The sequence below is a fragment of the Corvus kubaryi genome, unplaced genomic scaffold (assembly GCF_017639235.1).
Source record: "Corvus kubaryi isolate FWS band 111438036 unplaced genomic scaffold, C.kubaryi_AGA036_p1.0 37398, whole genome shotgun sequence".
In the NCBI taxonomy this organism is placed as follows: Eukaryota; Metazoa; Chordata; class Aves; order Passeriformes; family Corvidae; genus Corvus; species Corvus kubaryi.
Window position 1 is genome coordinate 6,509,852 of NW_024581137.1, and position 20,256 is coordinate 6,530,107.

The 20,256-nt window shown below is 40.9% G+C and overlaps 1 long non-coding RNA gene across 3 annotated transcripts in view; it reads right to left on the bottom strand.

Moving 5' to 3' along the window:
- Positions 1 to 5,662: 5,662 nt before the first annotated feature.
- Positions 5,663 to 20,256, bottom strand: part of LOC121671796 — a 35,125-nt gene continuing 20,531 nt past the window's right edge. For 2 of the 3 annotated variants that reach the window (XR_006018611.1, XR_006018612.1), the window contains 3 exons: positions 10,109 to 19,565; positions 7,752 to 7,840; positions 5,663 to 7,328 (listed from right to left, as the gene is read on the bottom strand). This is a non-coding gene — a long non-coding RNA (uncharacterized LOC121671796). The remainder of the gene's footprint in view (positions 7,329 to 7,751; positions 7,841 to 10,108; positions 19,566 to 20,256) is intronic. The other variant, XR_006018613.1, reaches the window with a different exon arrangement.

Here is a 20,256-nt window from a genome sequence, read left to right on the forward strand (position 1 = left end):
AAGGCAGGCACACATAAGTGTAGCTGTACAGATCTGTACCTGCTGGAGAGTTGTTCTCTAGGTTTACTGAGATGTTCTTCATGCAAAGTGAAGCTAAAGGCATCAGCACAAAACTTTCCAGGCAGAGGTGGTGCTCCAGTGCATCCAGAGCTAGGATAAGGTATCGTGTCAAATTGTGGGTGTTTCCTGGGAAGCTTTTGGAAGCCATCTTGCCATTCACCTGTGAATACTCCTTCTGTACCTAAAGGCACAGTTAAGCTTATACCCATCTCATATGAACATGACTAAAGTAAAGTTTCACAAGATTTACCAAGCTTTCCCTAAGAACCAGACTGGAAAATCTTAAAGAAGCCATAAAAAGGCTTCCTACTGGAAAGAAGCCACAGGATAAATCTTTAGGCAAAATTGACTTTCTATTTGAATTTAGGTCATTTGGCCCAATGTGGCAGAATTTTAACAGCTGTAGTAACTTTGGAAAACTCCTACATTAAGTGATTTCCAAAAAATATTTCAGTCAATCACATGGAGAAAAGAATAATTTTTTTAAAAAAAGCAGGAAAATCATCATGTTGTGCATAATTTCTCTTTACTTCCCCATAGGCTACACCAAGTCAAAGCATAGAAGGAAATTAATTGTGTGTACTTGTAGAAATTGTTTTCTAACCAGTTACTTCTGTGTACTGTTTGCATGAGAAATTGAAGGTAAGAGGTTTATGTGCAGATGCCACACTCCTCTGAGATCATCTCTTAACTGCCATGAGACAGAAAGCAGTTTCAGAAGACAGAAAAAACAGTCATCTGAGAACATTTGCCTCTGGCAGAACTATCTTTTTTCCTACCTCAGTTAAAATTACCCCTAGGCAAAACCAGGCAGAAGGATTGAAACATTTGCAACAAAACATGCAATTGCAAACATGTAACCACATACACTTAAGCTTTATTAGAAATGTGAAATGATGTGCCAAACTGGGAAGAATGGTCCTTGCTAGCTTGCACTGCGTAAGCACAAAATTTTGCAGAATGGCTCATTTTTCTCCAGATAACAGTTCTGCTCCCAGATCTGAGTGAGACAAGCTCACACATCTCTCTGATACCCAGCTGCAGATGGTAATCCCATCCAGCAGTACAAACAGATCCAGGAGACAAAGCAGCTCCATAGCCCATGTCAGATGCCTGAAGTTGGATAGTATAAACACTACTCCTTCTGCAAATGGTCAGGACAGAATCTGAGAAACATCGACTAGGCATCCTGAGTTTCATTTTTAGCATGTTGTAGGGCATAGCTGAATAAGGAATTGAAATTGAATGCAGGGATTCACCAGAGTATCTTCCAGTAAAGGGGTCATTTCTGTCCTGAAAAGGGCTAAGGATACAGTTGTGCCTTAGCAATGGTTTTGACCATCGCTGCCTTCTTTGAAAAGGAAAACCATGAAGAGCAGAAACTGGTTAATTTGTCTGTGCAACAAGAAGAAAAATGAAGTCTTTCAGTCAATATGTAGGATTTAAAATAGAGTCTCTCACAGCTGAAATGCAGGCATTTTCTGCAAACAGTGGGAAAGAATGGGACTGGTAGAACAAATCCTGTCTCTTATGCCTAGAGATTATTAGCACCCATTCAGACAGAGCAGCCGAGCCCTGGACATATTAAGGTTTTCCACCAGAAATCATATAAATCAGCATCTCCTCATGATGAAAGGCTTGGGTTGAATTCAGGATTTGAACTCATGACTCCAAAAAGTCAAGACTTCAAGAGTGTCTTACTCCGGTTTGTTAAGCTATACCTGAAAAAAATCTATTTAGTGTCCAGGAAGACAGAGATATACTGACAAAATTAATCTCAAAAGAATCCGTGAATGGAGCCTGAGCTTTAACATACCTAAATGTTATATGCCTACCAAACAGACAGAAAGGCTAAGTCTGCAAATTGAGAAAAGGGGGTCCTGGAAAAGCAGGGTTTGGGAGAGTGTGACACCCTGCTGAGGCAGTGGGACTGGCAACACAGGAGGGAACCTCCTCCATTTTGGTGATTTCAGTTCCTAAGGAAAGGTGAAAGGACAGTGAGATACAAAAATTTAAAAGCGGCATCCCTTTTGCAGAAATAGTGACCAAACGCAGTAGAGCCTGCCGATACTCCTATCTAGTCACAGAGAGAGCACTAGAGGGGCTTCGATAGCCTCTAAGTCACTGCTCCCATCCCAAATGTGTACAGTGTGTATTAATATATTTCATACATTTTCTTTGGCAAGTTTAATGGAAACAGAGGCTTTCAATGAAAAGGCTAAATGAGCCAAAACTCACAAATACCCAGCTATACTGTCTACACGCACTTTTATTTCCTCCGCCTTCCTATTCCCCCTTCAATAAAAGAGCATTTAAGTGGTATTTTTTCCACTTGGCTCATGTGGAAGGTGAGCTGATCTGTACTGTGAAGTTCTATATTGGTTCCTCTTTTATTTTTTCAGAGACCAAAAAGGGAAGGAATAGAAAACAGCCTCTTTAAATGAAATATGCCCTTGTCAAAACAATTTAACAAATGGAAAAGGCATGCCCATTATGCTAGTTTTCCAGAAGTTCATCAACCTCACTGTTAAATCTTAGCATGTAAGAAAAATTACTCTATTTGTTCTTTATGGTTTGTTCCCAAGATCAAAGTGCTGTGGGCTGGAGAGTGTTTGACATCCAAGAAACACTCGTTGCTGCAATATTGTCTGTAGTGCCTTTTGTTAGTTTTGTTTCTTTATAAGACTTTAAAGAACAGCAGTCAACACTTGCAGCACACTGGCCTCCCATCAAATGCCAAATTCATCTGTTCAGAGCACATGGGAGGATAACATTTTTATGACTCTTACTGTGGTTTTCTCCTTTCACTAGGTCCTCTCATAGAAGCAACTGGAAATTGTCTTGCATCCCAATCTCCTTTCACTTGCAAAAGATTTGTCCAACAGAGAAGTTAACACTATTAATCCTTTATTTTAAAAAGCATTAGAGCCTTATATAGATAATACCAGCAATTCATGTTGGACCAGTCTATAAATCATTAGAGGCTTCATTTTGTGGGTTTTTTCGGTTTTGCTTTGATTTGATTTTGTTTTTAAATAGAACTTGTTGTCCAACGTAATTTTTTGAGTGTTTTTATTTAGCTCCTATCAGATGGTGGATGATATTCAAAGGGCTGAAAATGTATGTCAGTGACATAAAACTGCTTTATTTAACCAAACCAGTTTAACTGACTGAATTAGCTGACACAGACTGTTTCAGTAGAAACGTTTCAACACCTATGGCTCAATTTCAGAAAAGCAGAGTTTCAGTCAAGTTCAGTTAGCTTAGCTGAGCTCATGGGATTTAAAAAGCAACTGCTCCAAACCGCACACCACTGCAAGGATGGAAACTTTGTTTACTTCTAGAAGGTAACCAGAGTTACAAACACATCCTTCTCTCTGCAAATGGCAAGTTTACTTGAAACAACGAATCAAGTGCAAATGCCTTTTCTACAGATAAAGAAATATATTTATTAATAAAAAATATATAATTTTATATGTCCTAAGGGCCATAGGTCTAGAATGATCACCTGGCTCAGGCAGACTAATCCCTAGTTCTCAGGAGCAGCCTTCTTACAGATAATCCCCCTTATAAACTTACTGACCTTCGTGTTCTACTGTGTTTTGTGCTCAGACTGTTCCCGTGGAACAGTCAGAGTTTTGAGCTCAGCCACTTTAATAGTTAGGAACTCCTTTCTTAACCCCAACCAAAATGTACTGTTGGCCAGTGTATACCCTTCTGTTCCTTTGCCAGCATTGCCCTTCAGATTAAGAGTTATTTTCTGCCATGATGTATTTAAAGAGAAAAAATTTGCATGCTCTCTCAGGTTTTGCCTTGCCGAGTTAAACAGCAAGCCTTTCCTAGCTCCTGTTTGTAAAACAAATTCTCCATTTCCCTGATCATCCCCATAGCTTTGTCTATGCAAACTTCAGTTTCAGATCATCTTTCTTGAACACAGTTAGTCAAAACCATATGTGGTATCTTAACTGAGGTCCCATTAATGATCTGTCTATGAGGTTCATAATACTTCCTTATCTGGAATCATCCTGCCTGAGACATCCTAGGACTGCATTTACCTCTTTCATATCTCCACAGCTTACAGTCAGCTTGTGACAGAGCGAGCCCTGTATGTTTCTTGGTTGTTTCCAGCTGATGATCTCCCAGCTTAGAGCCCCCAAATGCATGATGTTATCTTCTGCATTCAGAAATTTTACCCCATTTGTAGTCCTCAACATCATACAGCTCTTTATGTGTACTATCCCAAACTCCCTTTGTACAGTTGGTGCATCCCAAATTTGTGTCCCTGCTTAAAGAAGTACCCAGAAGCAGTTCCCCAGGATGAACTGTCCAGAATATAATTAACAAATAATTTTTTAAAACCCCCTTTTTTTCTGCACACCAGGTACAACATACTTTCAAACCAGTAAGAAAGCCAGATGAGTAAATCGAAGTTGGAAGAAGATGGAAAGCTACAACCAGCATAGTTACAACACTGCTTTAATGGGACACTGAGCAATTTTCCCCTAAGAGAGCACAGTAGAGATGAATTTAACAAGGTCGGCTTCAGTGGGACAAAGGACAGAGTTGCTTATGTGCTCTGGAAGGTTACTCTGTAAAAGGCAGTGTGAAAGATGTCATGGCCAAGTTTGTCAAGAAGATAACAAAAAAATTACTTTCATTACCTGATAGAACAAAGCAAGATCAAAACAAGTAATGTAAAGAGGCAAAGGCAACTAGGGAGGAGCCAAGACACATCGAATTTGATACCTGGGAGGGCTTCAACTAAACACTGGTAAAATACAGGAAGCTAAAGGAAAGGTATTACATAATCTAAACAATAAACACAAACTATGATTATTTCTGGCAACACCACATTTGTAATGAAATGTGTTTAAGTGAGAAGACAGCTGAATCCAAGAAGGTACAAGGAGGGATCGCCTCACTAAGGTAGATTCATGTTGTTAAAGCAACATATAAAAAAATTAAAGAGTATTTTTAAATTTAATGTCCAGGAGAGAAAGAAATTAAATCTGTTAAGAAAGAAACTGAAGAATCACAAGATGAAAAACTCTTCACTTGACTTGAGAAAATTTTACAAGCAGAAGTTTTCAAGGGGAGAGGAAACCAATAACAGGTGAAAGCAAATAATGGTATGATTTTTTTTCACCTTCACCAGAAGCTTTTTTTAATTCTTCACAGCTAACCTACCTTCTCTTGACTTCCTACTATTGCAACAAAGAAATTCTTCATTCAGCAGAAACTATTCCCACCTTATACAATGCCTTCGAAAACTGGTGTCAAACCTACTACAGTCTGCTGAAATTACTCATGTTAAATCAACCACCAATCAATTACATTTGAAGCCTGCTGTCAGCTCACCTGCCAAAAAAGCTGTGATTTGCTAAATATGCTTGTCATTTCCCTTCAAGCAGAATTCCCAAAACATCTGTGTTTTAAAACTGCTTACTGGAACAATGACACAGGGACTTCTGCATGAAAATCAACAGCACCAGAAGCCTTACAGTGTTTTCTCAAGTAAAGAGCAGAGAAAAAACCCAGCAGTCCTTTGAGAACTACAGGATCCCAATCTTCCAGCTGAATAGCTGAGAGCTCAGAGGTACTACCCAGACTCTTACACATGGAGCTGCATGGTGATGTGGTCATGTGGGCTGCAAGGACGTGGTTCTCTTGTCTCCACAAAGGACAACCCAGTCAAAGAAATGTTAATAGCAACAAACAGAAACAGAACACAAACAACACTGCTTCTTTTTCCCTCTAGGGAAACGTGCCTAGTGATTATGAACTTAACACTTAATGCATATAAATTGTTTTCTGTGTGGCAGTCTTTTCAGTCAAATAAAGAAAATAACAATAACCTTCCTTTTCTCTCACTAATGGTTGAACTCTCTTGTTTGGGACAACACCAAGAGGACATACAGATAAAATTAATATTTATTTCAGATAATTGTGTGCAATATGCATCTGTTTGAAGGTGCTGACATGTATTTTAATTATACATAGAATTTTCCCAAGGTTTTCTGAAATATTCTGTAAAACACAATGTGGAACACAATATAATGCTAAAATTAAATATTATTTAATCTCTTTTACAGGTGGACATATTTCTGTACATACACATGCACTTTTTAGGAGAAATTTATACTCAATTAGACTGCTCTTTTTGGTTTTTTCTGCATTTTTACAATGCCATTATGAATAAACAATGAGATGCTGAAAGTGAAATAGTTCATACTCTATGGCTCCCCAAGGTGTTAAGAACAGCAGTCAGGAAATGAGCTAAGAAAAGCCCACTCTAACATTTAAATACTAGTAATAGCAGCACATATCATTAAAAACTCTGACCAAAAAAACCCCTATGAGAACATAATTAATACCTCATCTAGAGAAAACAAACAGAAGAACGTGAGTAGTTTTAGAATTTCTCTTTTACAAAACATCACAAATGTAAGGTGAAACTCACTGCCCACTGGTTTTCTAAGTGCTGAGCTAAACAGAGGGAAAACTCTCAATGATTTCTCAGAAGGCAATAGCTTATCTAGAACATACAATAAACTAGGCAAGATCCTAATTTCCCTTTGCCAGACAGAATATTGCTCAATTAGCAGTTTGCTACCTGAAGTCTCCTTCTACACCCATTTTGTAGGTAAACAGCATTAATTTCTTTCTTGTACTGAGTGAAGCTTCTCACAACTTGCCTGAAGTTCAAAAAGTCATCCCAGACAGCACAGCCTGGACTTGATCATCTTCTCCTGTCCAGCTGCAGCCAAAGAACCCACTGCTTCCATTTGTTTCATCCCTGCTGCATCTCAAATTGCTGCAGTCCAACAAAGCCTACTGCACTCAGTGAAGACCTTTTCCTAAATTTCATCAGTTAATGTCAAGCATGGGACACACCTAACACACGCCTACTGCGGTAGCCCTGAGAAAGCAGCTCAAACATACAGCCCTGCACAACACATCTCAAGTGCCCACACTTTCATATTGACTTGCCCCCCACCTGCGGCAATCCTGCTCTCTAACCCATTCCACATCACCACAAATGGAGGAACAAACCGTGGGTATGAAAAAAGACATAAAAAGGCAATTTAAAGAGAAATTCCTCAAAAATACCATGCAGATATATATGAGAGTTATAAAACAAGCAACAGATTAAGGCCAAATTAAAAAAAAAGATTGGCATTCGTACATCATGCTCACAAAAAGACATTCCAGTTGCATTTTCTTTCATGTCTCTTTTCTTGTGCACAGCTCGAAGTGTTTAAAACAACCTAAAGAAATAAAATAGGGAGGAAAAGATAATCAAAATTAATTAGTGACATAAAATAAATTTATTTTATGCCTAGAATTTACCATTACATTCATCTCGTGTGACTTCTGCACACAACACAGACCACCAGATTTCACCAAGTAGCACCGGAATTCAATCAATATCTTTAAAGGAGTCTGTTGAAAAGCCTTACAGCCTGCAAGGCCTAAGCAGCACATCAAACAAAGCCATTAGATTTCCCTGATTGCAATTACAACCAACACCAGAGAATTTTATCTGCAAATGGCCACTTTTAAACAAAAAAGAAATGCAAAGCTAGATCTGAATCCTGCTCACTGACGTATGACTTGCAGTTTCATTCACAACTTAAAGACTGATAAACAGTCACAAGTTACAAATTTCAGATCTTTTGGTGAATGCGTACCTTTATTCTTTTTTCTTCTCCTCTTCTGCCTTTTCATGAATCCTTATTCAAAAGTGACACATTTGTTCAGTTCAGGGAGATTCTTCTCTCTGGAGGGGAAATAATTTTTATCAGTAAGACTCCCTGGTGATCAGGTAGACTTGGAACTGCTGTTAATCAGCCTTTTTGACATGGTACCTTGAATAGCACTTCCCATGATGCTTTGTGTGCCTACCTTAATTCTTTCCTTTTGAACTCACCATGACTTATAGGTGTCTTTTTTTTCCTTTTGTGTGTCTGAAGTTATCTCTCTATTAACTTTAATTGGAAAGGTACCTTTTGTTCCCCTAGAGTAGTCATATACTAACCACTGAACTCCCTAGGCTCAAATTTCTGGGGTAGCAAGAGTTCAGTTTTCTGACAACTCGTAAAGAAAAAAAAAAATCCAGAGGAAAAAATTGATGTCTTTATTATCGCTAATAACATAAATTATATTTATTCTAAAGATGAACTGTTGCATCCATTTATATCAGCAAATACAGAGGATTCTACCAGAAGTCACAGTGAGTTCAAAAGAAAGGAATTAAGGGCAGACACACAGAACATCACAGAACCCCGACCCTTGCCATCTGCAAACCTTACTGAAAGGTATGCTGCTAAAAATAAATAAATAAATAGCCTTTTTCCGAGGCACTGGGAGAAATGTGAGTTCTTTCATAAAGGCAGAAGCAACAAAGCTTTGTTTCCTGTAGACTTGTGCCTCTCCCTCACAATACTGCTGTTGGCAGGGGAGAGGGGACACGTCCAGGCCAGCCTGCACCTTGTAGCACCCCAATTAGCCCCACAGGACACCTGCACGGGATGGCCAGACCCTCACCAACCACAATATGTTATAGCTGAGTTCCCATCTTTCCCTCACTATTTGCTCTCATTTGGGGCCTGTCCACCAGCCAAGTTTTTTTCAATTAATTTGTCAGAGCTTCTGGGACCTGATGCTCTTCCAGGTCTAGAAGAAGCTCTGCAGAAGCCCTAAAAATTTCTGTGAAGTGACAGGCAAATACTCTGGGTATAACACATTTCTCCAAGAGAGCTAACCAAAAGTAAAATATCCTCTTGCACTTTACTGCACATTCAAGAGATTTGTTCTTACCTACTTCATAGCCTGATCATGGTCACATAAAATGATAAAGGAAAAAGATGTTACGCATTGGGCTCTGAGTCAAAAGGCTTGAACCTTCCTGGAAAGCAGAGTTTCATCACCTTCATGCTGTTCAGCTGTTTGTATCCACAGAATGTGACCCAATCTTCTTGATTTTCTTTGTACCAGAAGAAGAATTTGGACTAAGGAGGGCCAGGGCATCAATACATCCAATTCTGCTGTCCCAGAGCTGCAGAAGACCCTGAGTTAAAGCAGCAACTACCACCCTCTCTGTACTGACAGAGGAAAAAAACCCCATCAGTAGTATGTCAAGGATTAGCACAGAGTCAATGGCCCACTCCTACAGGTGCACAGGATTTTGCCAGCTGGCCAGAGCTGACTCATTTCTTCCTGCATAGGGTATCTGGAGCCATCTCTGTTTTTAAAGCAGTCATCTTAGGGCAGCTGGTGATAGTATTCATGCTTGAGGTGATTGAGCTACTGGCTCTGTGTCATACTCCTGCGTCTAATTCAGTGCATTTAAATATCTGCACTTTTGAATCCTGCCTTATTTCTCCCGTCTTCCTTTCTAGCACTGGCCACACGTTACAAACCCAAGGTGTTGTATCCTCCTAAGAATTACTACACAAAACTCTCCTTGCCAAAAACCTGCCAGACCACAGGATAGGGTTAAAATTGCATCCCCTCTGCATTTCTTGCAGCTGAGTCTTCAGCAAACTGTTGATTCTTTTCTCAAAACCATGCAGCCAGGATGCTGCCAGGCATCCCTCAGATGAAGTGGATGCTCTGAACACGTGTTGGCTGGGGAGTCCCACTTTGGGCACCCAGCCCAACAGGGCACAGGGTCCCCAGCACCTGCTCACAGGGCAGACAGTGCAGGAGAGTTGCTGACCTGCCAGCACCTAATGGGGTGCATTCACCAAATATTTTATTCACATGTGTTATCCCTGGCAGCATTCAAAGCCAGGCTGTATGGGGCTTTGAGCAACCCAGTCTAGTGAAAGGTGTCCCTGCCTGTGGCAGCAGGGTTAGAACTAGATGATCTTTAAGGTCTCTTCCAACCCAAACCATTCCACGATTCTGTGATCATTTAAGTGTTTCGGGCAGAAAGGAAGTGTGAGAGAGCACTGCTACTTGAAGTGACCCAGTGCCTGTGAAAGGCATTGAGTGAAAGGACTCGCAGAGAGAAAGATCCTATTTATTCACCCAGACTACATACCAGGCAGTTGTTTGTTTATCAGGACCCCAAAAGCACCTCAATCGTGACATGAAAGTGGTTCCCTAGGAGGCAAGACTGCTGCAGTGTCCCCTTCCTGAAGACAGACCTGGCTAGCCCCATGCAGAAGCTACAGCAATGCATTCTGAAAGGAGGAGAAAGTGAGATGGAAAAGTTAGTGGGTCAAGGATATCACTTATGGGCAAAAAGAGACTCAACTTGGGGAAGATTAATATAATTTATTGCCAATTAAAATAGAGTTGAATGCTGAGACAAAAATTAAAGTACCACCTTGCTACCACTCACTACTTTTCCCAGGTTCATCTTCTCTCCCAACTCCTCAACTCCCCTACCCCTGATGGCTCCTGCAGTCAGCCCGGGGCTGTGCCCATCTCTGCCCAGCACAGGGCAGCCCAGCCTCACCCCACCGACACCCCTGTGGCCCCTGCCAGCACCTGCCCCCAGCCTAGGGCCACACTGAAGAGCAGCGTGACAGCCAGTGCCTTTTTGGGGCCAGTGGTACCATTGGGCCATCAGCCACTGACCCCGGCGAGCCACGGGGTGCCCGGCAGCCCCCAGCCAAGGCTGCTCCCAGCCCACCTCAGTGTTCCAGCACTCAGGCTGTTCCTGGTGCATGTGGTTAGTGTGCTGACAGAAAGCAGCACAGGGACAGAAATTGCAGTTCTTAGAACCAGTCTATAATTTTCTCCTTTCCTATCCAAAAAGGTAGTACAAACAGAGCTTTCCTTACCATATAAACAAATTATTTTTGGGGGGGGAGAAAATCCCAGGCAGCAGTTTTCCCAGTGTGATTCATCTTGTTGGGGAAGTTTCTGGGAAAGCAGCCTTGCAAAAATGTTGGCCTTTAGGTCTGCAGTAACAGGCAGCAATAAAAAGTGAATTTAAATTACCATCAGGCTAAAAGAAGATGCTCCAAGCCACAGCACCAGCAGCCTTCTCTGCTGGGACTGCAAGGCTGCCTGGCACTGGCTCCAAAATTAGTTCATCTTCATCCCTCTGACTGCCAAATCGCCTCACTTCCCAGCTGAGGCAGCACACTGAGGAGATGTGCACAGAGTTTGCTTAAGAGCCAAGCCAGCCCTGGAAGCTCTTCTTCCAGCCCCATGAGCAGCCAATTGAGCACAACCAAGGCCATGCAGAGGGTGGAAATAGTCTTCCCTACATGCTCTTTGGGCTCAAGGGGAAGTCAAGTTCTGCCATTAGGGGAGAAAGGGAAGCAAGCCCTTAGCAGTGGCCATTGACAGGACCTGTGCTGTCATGCCCTGCTGGCAGGAGTGTCATACACAGCTCTGATCTGCACCAGCTCATTCCTCAGGTGCCAGTGGTGGTCAGCCCAGCGCCCAAGTGCTAACTGCCAGATCTGCTGGAAGTGTTCAAAACCCATGTGGATGTGGCACTTGGGGAAGTGGTGGTGGCTTGGAGGTGCTCATGGTGGTACTGGGCTAATGGTTGGACTCGATGACCTTAGAGGTCTTTTCCCAGCTTAATGATCCTGTGATTCTCCCTCCATTCCCACCCCACCTTCGTTACCAACTTGCAAGCCAGGCACCAAAGCAAGGCAACTAACTTCCCTAGGGCAATCCTCTAAAGAGGGCACACAATGTCTCACAGGTACAAAAATCCTTGCAGGCTGCTCTGCAGCACTGGCAGCCCCCACCCCCCTCAAGCTCCACAACTTGTCTTTGAAATGGCCTGATGACTGATTATGGGAATCTTCCCCATGCGGTACCCCCACACCATGACATCTCAATCATATTTCCATTTCTTTTTTAAAGTAACAAAATGGTTTTCCTGGCCCAGTATGTTTATCAGTTAGTCTGAGCCAGTTATCTGCACAGGTTTACGGTATGCAGCCTAGAACCATTAGATTTTTATCACATCTTATGAAAATCATACACAGCTTACTCTTGTAGCTGTATATTACAAGGGAATCGTGCACAGAGAGACTGGTTCTCCTTAGATTACTATCTCTGAATTGATGCTGTATGAGGCATAACTGCTTAAAAGGTTATAACCGATGTAATTTTTGCCATTACAGGTAATTTATGGCTCCTGTGTGTCTGACTTGTCAAATCTTCTTACAGAGATCAAAGAGGGTCTGTTTGTCATATGCATTTATCTAACACTTGTTCCTCTGCAAGCTTCAAAACGCAATAGTTATTCTTTTCTTGGGTGTCAATTTTCTCCTATATGTCTTGCCTCTTAGTCCTTGCAAATGTCCTCCTAATGCAAAATGCAGGGGTGCTTTAGCAGCAAATATGAGCAATGACTACTTCTCTAGAGGAATTTTTAAAAGAGAATTTTTTCCTAAGCAGGGCTCCAGTCCTTCAGAGAGGTCTGAAGTCATGCACACAGATGTTTTGAAGCTCCAGCTGTGCTTCAAACCTTGCTGCATTATTTTCTCCTCAACTTTACATACTCTGAGCTGATCTCTGCTGTTGTGAAAGAAATCCTTCAGGAAAACTCCTGGAGAACAAAATACCCTTTCATTGAATAAGGCAGGGGGATACACACATCAGGTGTACATCCTCAGCTCCTGCCTCTACATCTGCCTCCTTTTCACCTCTGTGCCGAACCCTCATATCCTGCCAGTCTCCATTCTGTTTCCTCGTTTCCCATTGCTGGAAATCATATTCTGCCTTACATTCTCAAGACTCTACCCCAGTCACTCACAGGACGACAAAAAGCTGTGACAGTTTCTTGTTTACTCTGCACAGATTTCACAGCAAACTGAGCAGGTGTAAAGGCAGGCAGGGAAGCACAGGAGGGTTCAGTGACAACACCCCCAGGGCTGCACAGAGGAACACAGAGCTCTACCCATGCCCTCCTTTCTGCTGTGCAGACTGGTTGGGGTTACAACAGCTCCAAGGGCATGCACAACACAGGCAAAATGCTGGCCACATAACAAGAGGGAGGGACAAGAGGGTCACTTTTCATGAGGTCTGGGGATTTTGAGAAGTATCAGTCTTTACAAACCTCTCCAGTAGAGCTGAGATGGGAGAGTCTGTTGAAAGGACTCACTTCGTCCTGTTTTCCCAAGCAAGGAACACTTGGAGATGAACAGATGTGCTTCTGCACCAGGCACAGGAATCTCGGGGCTTACAGAGAGGAGAGGGCACCAGAGAGTTCAGTTGTAATATTATTCAATGCCACATGTCCCCACCCGCCAGGCACACAGGGTGCCTGTGGGGAAAGGAGCCACAGAGGAGCTGAGCAAGAGAAGGGTCCCCACTCCCACTTTCCTCACAGCACCACAGTGCTCCCTAACCCATGGGACACTGCTGGCTGTGCCATGGAGCTGCTGCCCCACTGCGCTATCACATCCATATGTGAAAAGGTAAGGAGCCTAGCAGCACTCAGACACACTCATGTTTCACATTTATGAACCTTTTACCCATTTTACTGTCAGAAGGGCTGCATTTCTCAATGGCTATGAAGTGTGAAGTGTCTGGAAACACAGCACGCTCACTGTGGAGGAAAGAACTTTACAGAGGAGCTTTGCCAGTTTAACTCTACATTCGGTTTTTCCTTCCAGTCAGGTATGGAATGGCAGGACATGCTTAAGCAGGCAGTATAACAGGAATCCTAGAGAGAAATAAATTAAATAAATAACTTTAAATAGTAAACACATAGATATAATTTATTTATTCAATAATAAATAATAAATTTTTATTTAAGTAATAATAATAACCAGAATTAGAATAACTACACTTTGCTGAAGGTGAAGTCCTTTGAGTAAATTGACTGAAATTGGTATCTTCACTGACGCATCATTTTTGACAGGGTTTACAGTACAGAAGATTTGTGCAGCAAATGGGAAATATTCTGAAAAAGTACAAATAATTCTTCAAACCATATATACAGAACAGGATTTCAGCTGCAAATACACACAAAATCTAGAGTTCTTAAGATCTAAGGATTTGGCCCAATAATACAATATGCATTTGATTCAGAAACATCTAATGCTTTGCAAAAACTGTTCCTAATATCAGGGACAATTTTGGTGCTGCCAAATGCTTGACATGGCTTTAATGTCAGGTAGAACTAAAGACTGGCAATTAAACAGCAATAAACTATAAATTGCTGATGCATATTATATATGATTTACATGTATGACTATAGAAGTTGCAGAAGTATGTTAGTTGCAAAACATCACTAACAACCTCATAATTAATATAACTAGCATCCTGTTGGAAATACTGCCCACCTCTGTGGACATTTTGCATCCACATTTTGAATCTTTCTAGATTGTTTGAAAAGAATTCCAGTATATTTATTCAAAAATCATTAAAATCCTAATAAGTGTAATAATAAATGATTTGCTTCTTCACAGATTAGTTTTAACACCGACTTATTTTACTACGCTGATAAAATCTATCCCAATCGCAAATATTATTCAAACTGCTTCAGGATCTGCCATCTCTTTTTTTTCCTAAGTTTGTTTTTAGTTTCTTTCTCTTCCTTCCAGTGTCTTAGATGAGGATCTCTCTTTATCTCTGCCCCAAGCGTTACGCTATAACAGTCTTGAATGGCATATCAGAGTCTATTTCTGAATACTGGAACAATGTCTCTGACAATATGTATTAGTGTTCTGGCACTTTCCTCTGGAATAAATTTTTTTGTGCCTCAGACAATAGACAATGGCAGGAGATTTGGACAGACACTAAAGAACAGACACATTTAGTCAGTCTTCTCGGAAACCACTCCATGACTGCAAGCAGGAGTTGACAGAAGGCAGAAATACCGAGAGTCAACTACAAACTAAAAAGGAGCTCTAACGTTGAGGATTTTATGAAACACAGAGAATACTGTACTTCCTCAGGATAGACTGACCCATTCAACTAAACAAATGCCAAAAGAAACACAGGCCCAAAAATCATGCGTTTGAGCTGTTATAGTCAAGATATCAAAACCTGAAAAGAGTATGAAATCATTTCACTGCCTGTATCTGCATGATGCCAGCCTTTACAGTTAAATATGAAAAAAAGAAGAAAGAAAAAAGACAGATAAGAAATTATTTTTCATTTATGAGCATAACTACATACTTACTATCAACATGTGCCGTAAATACCCTTCCTAAAATGGAAATATGTGGTTTATAAAAACACACTGAAGAAGAAGCTAGTGTTCTTATTCAGATAGGATTGATCAAAGGAAATCCATGTGTTACATCAGACAGACATGTGCCAGTTCTGTGATAGTTAAGCACAACTGTCCTGGATAATGGGCTTCATGTGTATGGTAGAAATACCAACTAGAAACGATGCAGTTGATAACACTGACTTAAACTGACAGCATTAATTTCAGAAAAATTTTACTGTCCAGTTTCCACTCCAGAAAACTAACTGTAGGCTGTCTGCAATCTTATGCCTGGGTGCTGTGCTGTTTTCTGTTCAGGATATAATCATCAGAAAGTCTCTTTTAGATATTTTACAGATATTAACCATATAAGATATTGATAGAGAGCCTTAGTAGCATGTGCCATCCATAACTTGTTTTTTTGATAGCAACAACTTTAGAATCAGAAAACAGTGTGCCTTATTACAAATCATTTTCTTGTGTTCACCAGTGATATATTTACAATTTCTCCACAGTCTGGCAGGCCCAAATAATTTATTCTCTAAGCTTCCTACAATTTACAGAAATGTTTTGCACACCATTACTGACACAATCCTTTGAGAAGCTTAACATTAATTTAGGTTATGAATATAGAGGAATTTCAGTTGCCTTATTCACTAGTAGTAGCAAGGTGTCATTTCCTCAAAATCATCTTCACAATTTAATCTATTGGAAAAATACACATAATCTTCCTATGAAATAGTACCTTTTTGTAAAAAAACTAAACAAACATTTCCATTAATTAATCCACTCTGTGAAGGTTAGATACCTCATTCTGAATGCACTTTTGTTTTAAATCAAGGTCTCTACTCAATGGACTCATGTTCTATGAGGTCCAAGACAGTTGACTAATACAAGTTATTTCACATGTGCTGTGCAGAAATCTATGTACACTAAAGTTTATAATAGGAAATGTGTGAATTTGATAACCAAAGAGTAAAACCCACTGATTTATGCCATCAGCTGGAAGTGTTAGCACATACTACAAATCAATGCCTTTACATTAGTGACTGGCACTTCAGCAATAATTTACCAGTAAAACAGACAGTGAAACCTCTGTCAACTCATTCCAGAATCATCATCTTGTGCATTAATACTACATGAGAACAGGATAACAAGAGATAAGGGAGAAAGACAAAATGGCAATGAAAGGCAGTGTCCCAGAGAGGATGTTCTCTCTGACCAAATCTCAGAACCAGGGAGGAAGGTAACAAGAGAAAAAAAGCAGTAAGAGCCACAGCACTCGTGCTTCAAGGTAGAAGCATTCTGATTTCATTCATTAGGTGAACTGTGGTCTGTCAAGCTTGTTATCTTACTAAACTGGAGCTATTTTGTTACCTTGATCTCCTGCTCCCTTCCCTAATGCCAAGGTTTTTCTGGCTTTGCCCCATGTGTCACAGTGGTTACAACAGCTCCTGGCAGTGACGCTCCGCTTTACCCACTGAGTATCCATACAGCATTACAGGCCTGCAGGGGATCTACAGCTACAGTCCTAAGAGTAGCAATAAATAATACCCTCCTTGCTAAAGAGACTTTTTCAAAGCTATTCAAATATAACCGAGCAACTGTCTGAAGTATTAGCACAACCTTGGAGGTTTCTACTATGGGGAAGAGAAAGAACACCTCTTTTTAGCAGTCCTGTTACTCCTAGAGTCGTATCGAAGGGACACAGTGCACAAGCTTTGCTCTCAGAAGTGCATGACCACATTATCCAAAGATCCAACAGAGGATCTTACACTCATCTGAACTCAGTAATTACTGTAGCTCCTCCTGAACCCTCCTGTTCATCACTGAACGATGTTCATTATACAGTGCAAGCACACCCAGGGATATGTCACAGGGCAAATTTTGCTCCTGGACCTGGGCTGGCAGATCCCAAAATCTTTCCACAAGTGCCATCAATCTGAATGTCATTTTACAGGGCAAAAGCAACAAGAAGCACTTTCAAAGCCCTCTCCCACAGGAGAACTGTGCAAATGAGGGATTTAAACTTTGTTATACCACTTTTCTCCAAATCTAGTTTGAGAAAAATACCCCATTTTCACTTTGGAATAGTACATTTTCCACACAAAACCTGTTGTTTCCTTGCATCTATTAAAGCTGGAAGAGGCATTATTTACACCAAGCAGATGAGCCTTAGGCATTTTAAACCCCCTGCATTCAGCATTAATCTCCTGTTAAATGGTGCAGCTCCCATCAGGGGCTGGACAAGCTTCTCCCTGCAGTTAGCTACTTTACAGTGACACTTCTCCCACTTCAACTCAAAAAACAAAGCCAGTGCAGCGATCATGCAGAAACACCCTTGAAATTGAGAAACTCTTTCCCTGATATGAAAGTTAGAGAACCCAGAGGCTCACATATGAAATATCAACTACTCAGGACCAAATTTTTATACAAGTATTTGCATCTCATATTAACAACAACAAAAGAAAATCCCAATCATTCTGAGGGCTGCGTTTCTTAAATGAAAAAAAAAATGAGAAAAAAGGAAGGGAATATAAAAGGTGAATCAATTGTTAGCCTACAGGTAAATACCCTGAGGATAGCTGTTTCCCCCCAACAGAATTTCAGATTGTTTCTATGCATTTGTTGTTTTGATACGTGGAGAGGAAAGCTTAATAGAAAACTGACTGAAGTTTGCACCTTTTGCCTCACAGTGAAGAAAAAATATCAGTGCCTGTCATCTTCTGTGTCTGGCTAGTCACAGGCATTCAAGCATCAGGCAATAAACTGCAATAATCATGAAGTTAGCTTAAAATTCACCTGATCTTCTAAATTCCAAGTACTATAAACATAAATTGGGTTGTCTGGATACCTCTATTTTCAATTTTTTTGACCTCTATAGTTCTTCACTTTTCAAGCTGTTCTCTGCAAGCCTGAAGACTAGCCGTTTCTTTAATAGATCTGGTTATCTAAAAGACTGGCTTCCAGCAAGCACAGCTTACCATTCAGTTAAGCTGTATACAACTATTTCTATTTCCTGGGTTGCATGTTTTTGCATTACACAGACTTGTGATCCTGCAAAGATTTATTATAACCCCCCTGTTCACTTCAAGTGCTCTAAATGGTTTGACTGAATTTCTCATTGGGGATTTCTCACAGGGCATAAACTGAGTCTCTGGAGGAGCAGTGTGAGCAGGGCTGTGCCATGAGCGGATCAAACCAGGAAGCACAGGTGGCCCAGCACAGGCCATGCCCTCACTGGCAGGGTAGCAGTCTCACAAGGTCTGAAGATGCGGCAGAGCCTGGAGGTCACAGCAATGAATCCAATCAGCAGCCTCTGACCAGACAAAGTAACCAGGCAGTTCCAAGGTCCATCCAGCAGACAAGGTCAAGAGGTAGGACTGGAGACAGGACAGGGTCCATCCAGAAGACAAGGTCAGAGATAAACATGCCCACAGCATAGCTCAGGCCTGGACTGGGTGCCAAGCCCTGAGCTGAAACTGGGTTCCCAGAGAGCGGGGAGAAGCTGGTCAGGGTCAGTAAGGTTCAGTAGTGCCCCAAGGACCCTGAGAGCTATAAGCTTCGATGGAACGCTCAGGCACAGCCCTTGACCTCACTGAAAATGCAAGAAAATGCTGCCATTAGTTTCCATGAGGTCAGGATCCACCTGATGTCTTTCTTTTCCAGCTCCTGTGACATGTACCTCAAATACCCTTGGGTCACATATCAAATAAATAGATAAGAGTGATAAAATTTAACTAAAGCCATGCAACACTCAAAGCAATTCTCAGTCACAGCTGTTAAGGATATTAGCACTGTATCAACCATCAACAAAATAAAAATTGCTATTGTGTTTCTGGCCGGCACTGGAAGGTTTTGAAGCTTTTTTTCTAAGGCTAGCTGCCAACAGTGCCATGGGAGTGCTAACACACTGCCATTTCATTTTAAGGCTAATATTGAAATACAGTAAAAATCTGCATTTAAACAGAGCTATAAAGGCCAAAGAAAAGATTCCTCTTGCTTTCGGCAAGTTTGGATCAAGCAGCATACGAATAGTTTTCATGTGTGAGAGTGATGTTGCCCTCTGCTGGGTAACCCACAACCAGAGCAAAGCCCCTGCTCTTCAGAGTCCCAGCAGATTCAAGCTGAGGCAGCCTACATACTTTTGACACTAGAATCTTTGCAAATAGCAGGTGATTTAGGTTTGCTGTACCCCAAAGAGGAGGTAGGAGTACACTATTGGCCTCTTTTTGTAAGTGCAGAGACAGAAGATACAGGAGGGATGCAGTTTCAGTCCTCATCTCTTTGTAGAATATGGCCCATTGACTTCCAGTGCAGAATCAGCCCCATCAAATTTTTCCAAGGTCATGTAGAAAATCTGTAGGAAAGTTAAACAAAAAGAAAAATAGAAAGTGAAAGACTATGTTTCATGACTCTCCAGTTTTAAGCACACGACTGAAAGAAAAAACAATCCCTCAAATACATTTAGTCCTTAAAACCTCTAGACACCAATTATATACTGCAGGGTATGTCTACATTAATCCTCACCTATATAAATTTATTTTTCCTCCTTTCACAAAATCAGATTTAATTTCTCTTAAGTAACAGATAAATTACTAGTGTCTATATTATCAGCACCCTATTAAGAGCAGGAATCCAGCCTGATGCCACTAGGACGTTGTAACAGTCCTATCTCATCAGTGATCAGACTAAGGTCTAGGGAGTGAAATTTATCAAATGCCATTGTACAGTGTATCTGGAAGGATGATAAACATGATTAAAATTCATTTCACCAACACAGTTACTCGTATGTATTTAATGTCCTTTTCCTTGGAATGGTTAGACAAATTGCACAGTTCCCTAAAATGAAATTCAGTCTTGGATTTTATACAACGTGCCCTGATAATACAAATCAATATTTTGACAAAACACATTCTTGCCTGAAGATGAAGTATAATGTGTAATAAAATACACTTAAGTACTTTATAATTTACCCTGAGAGTACAATGCATTTGACCAAATGTCATACATCATTCCATGGAAAACCAGGTGGAATATATAATCTATAC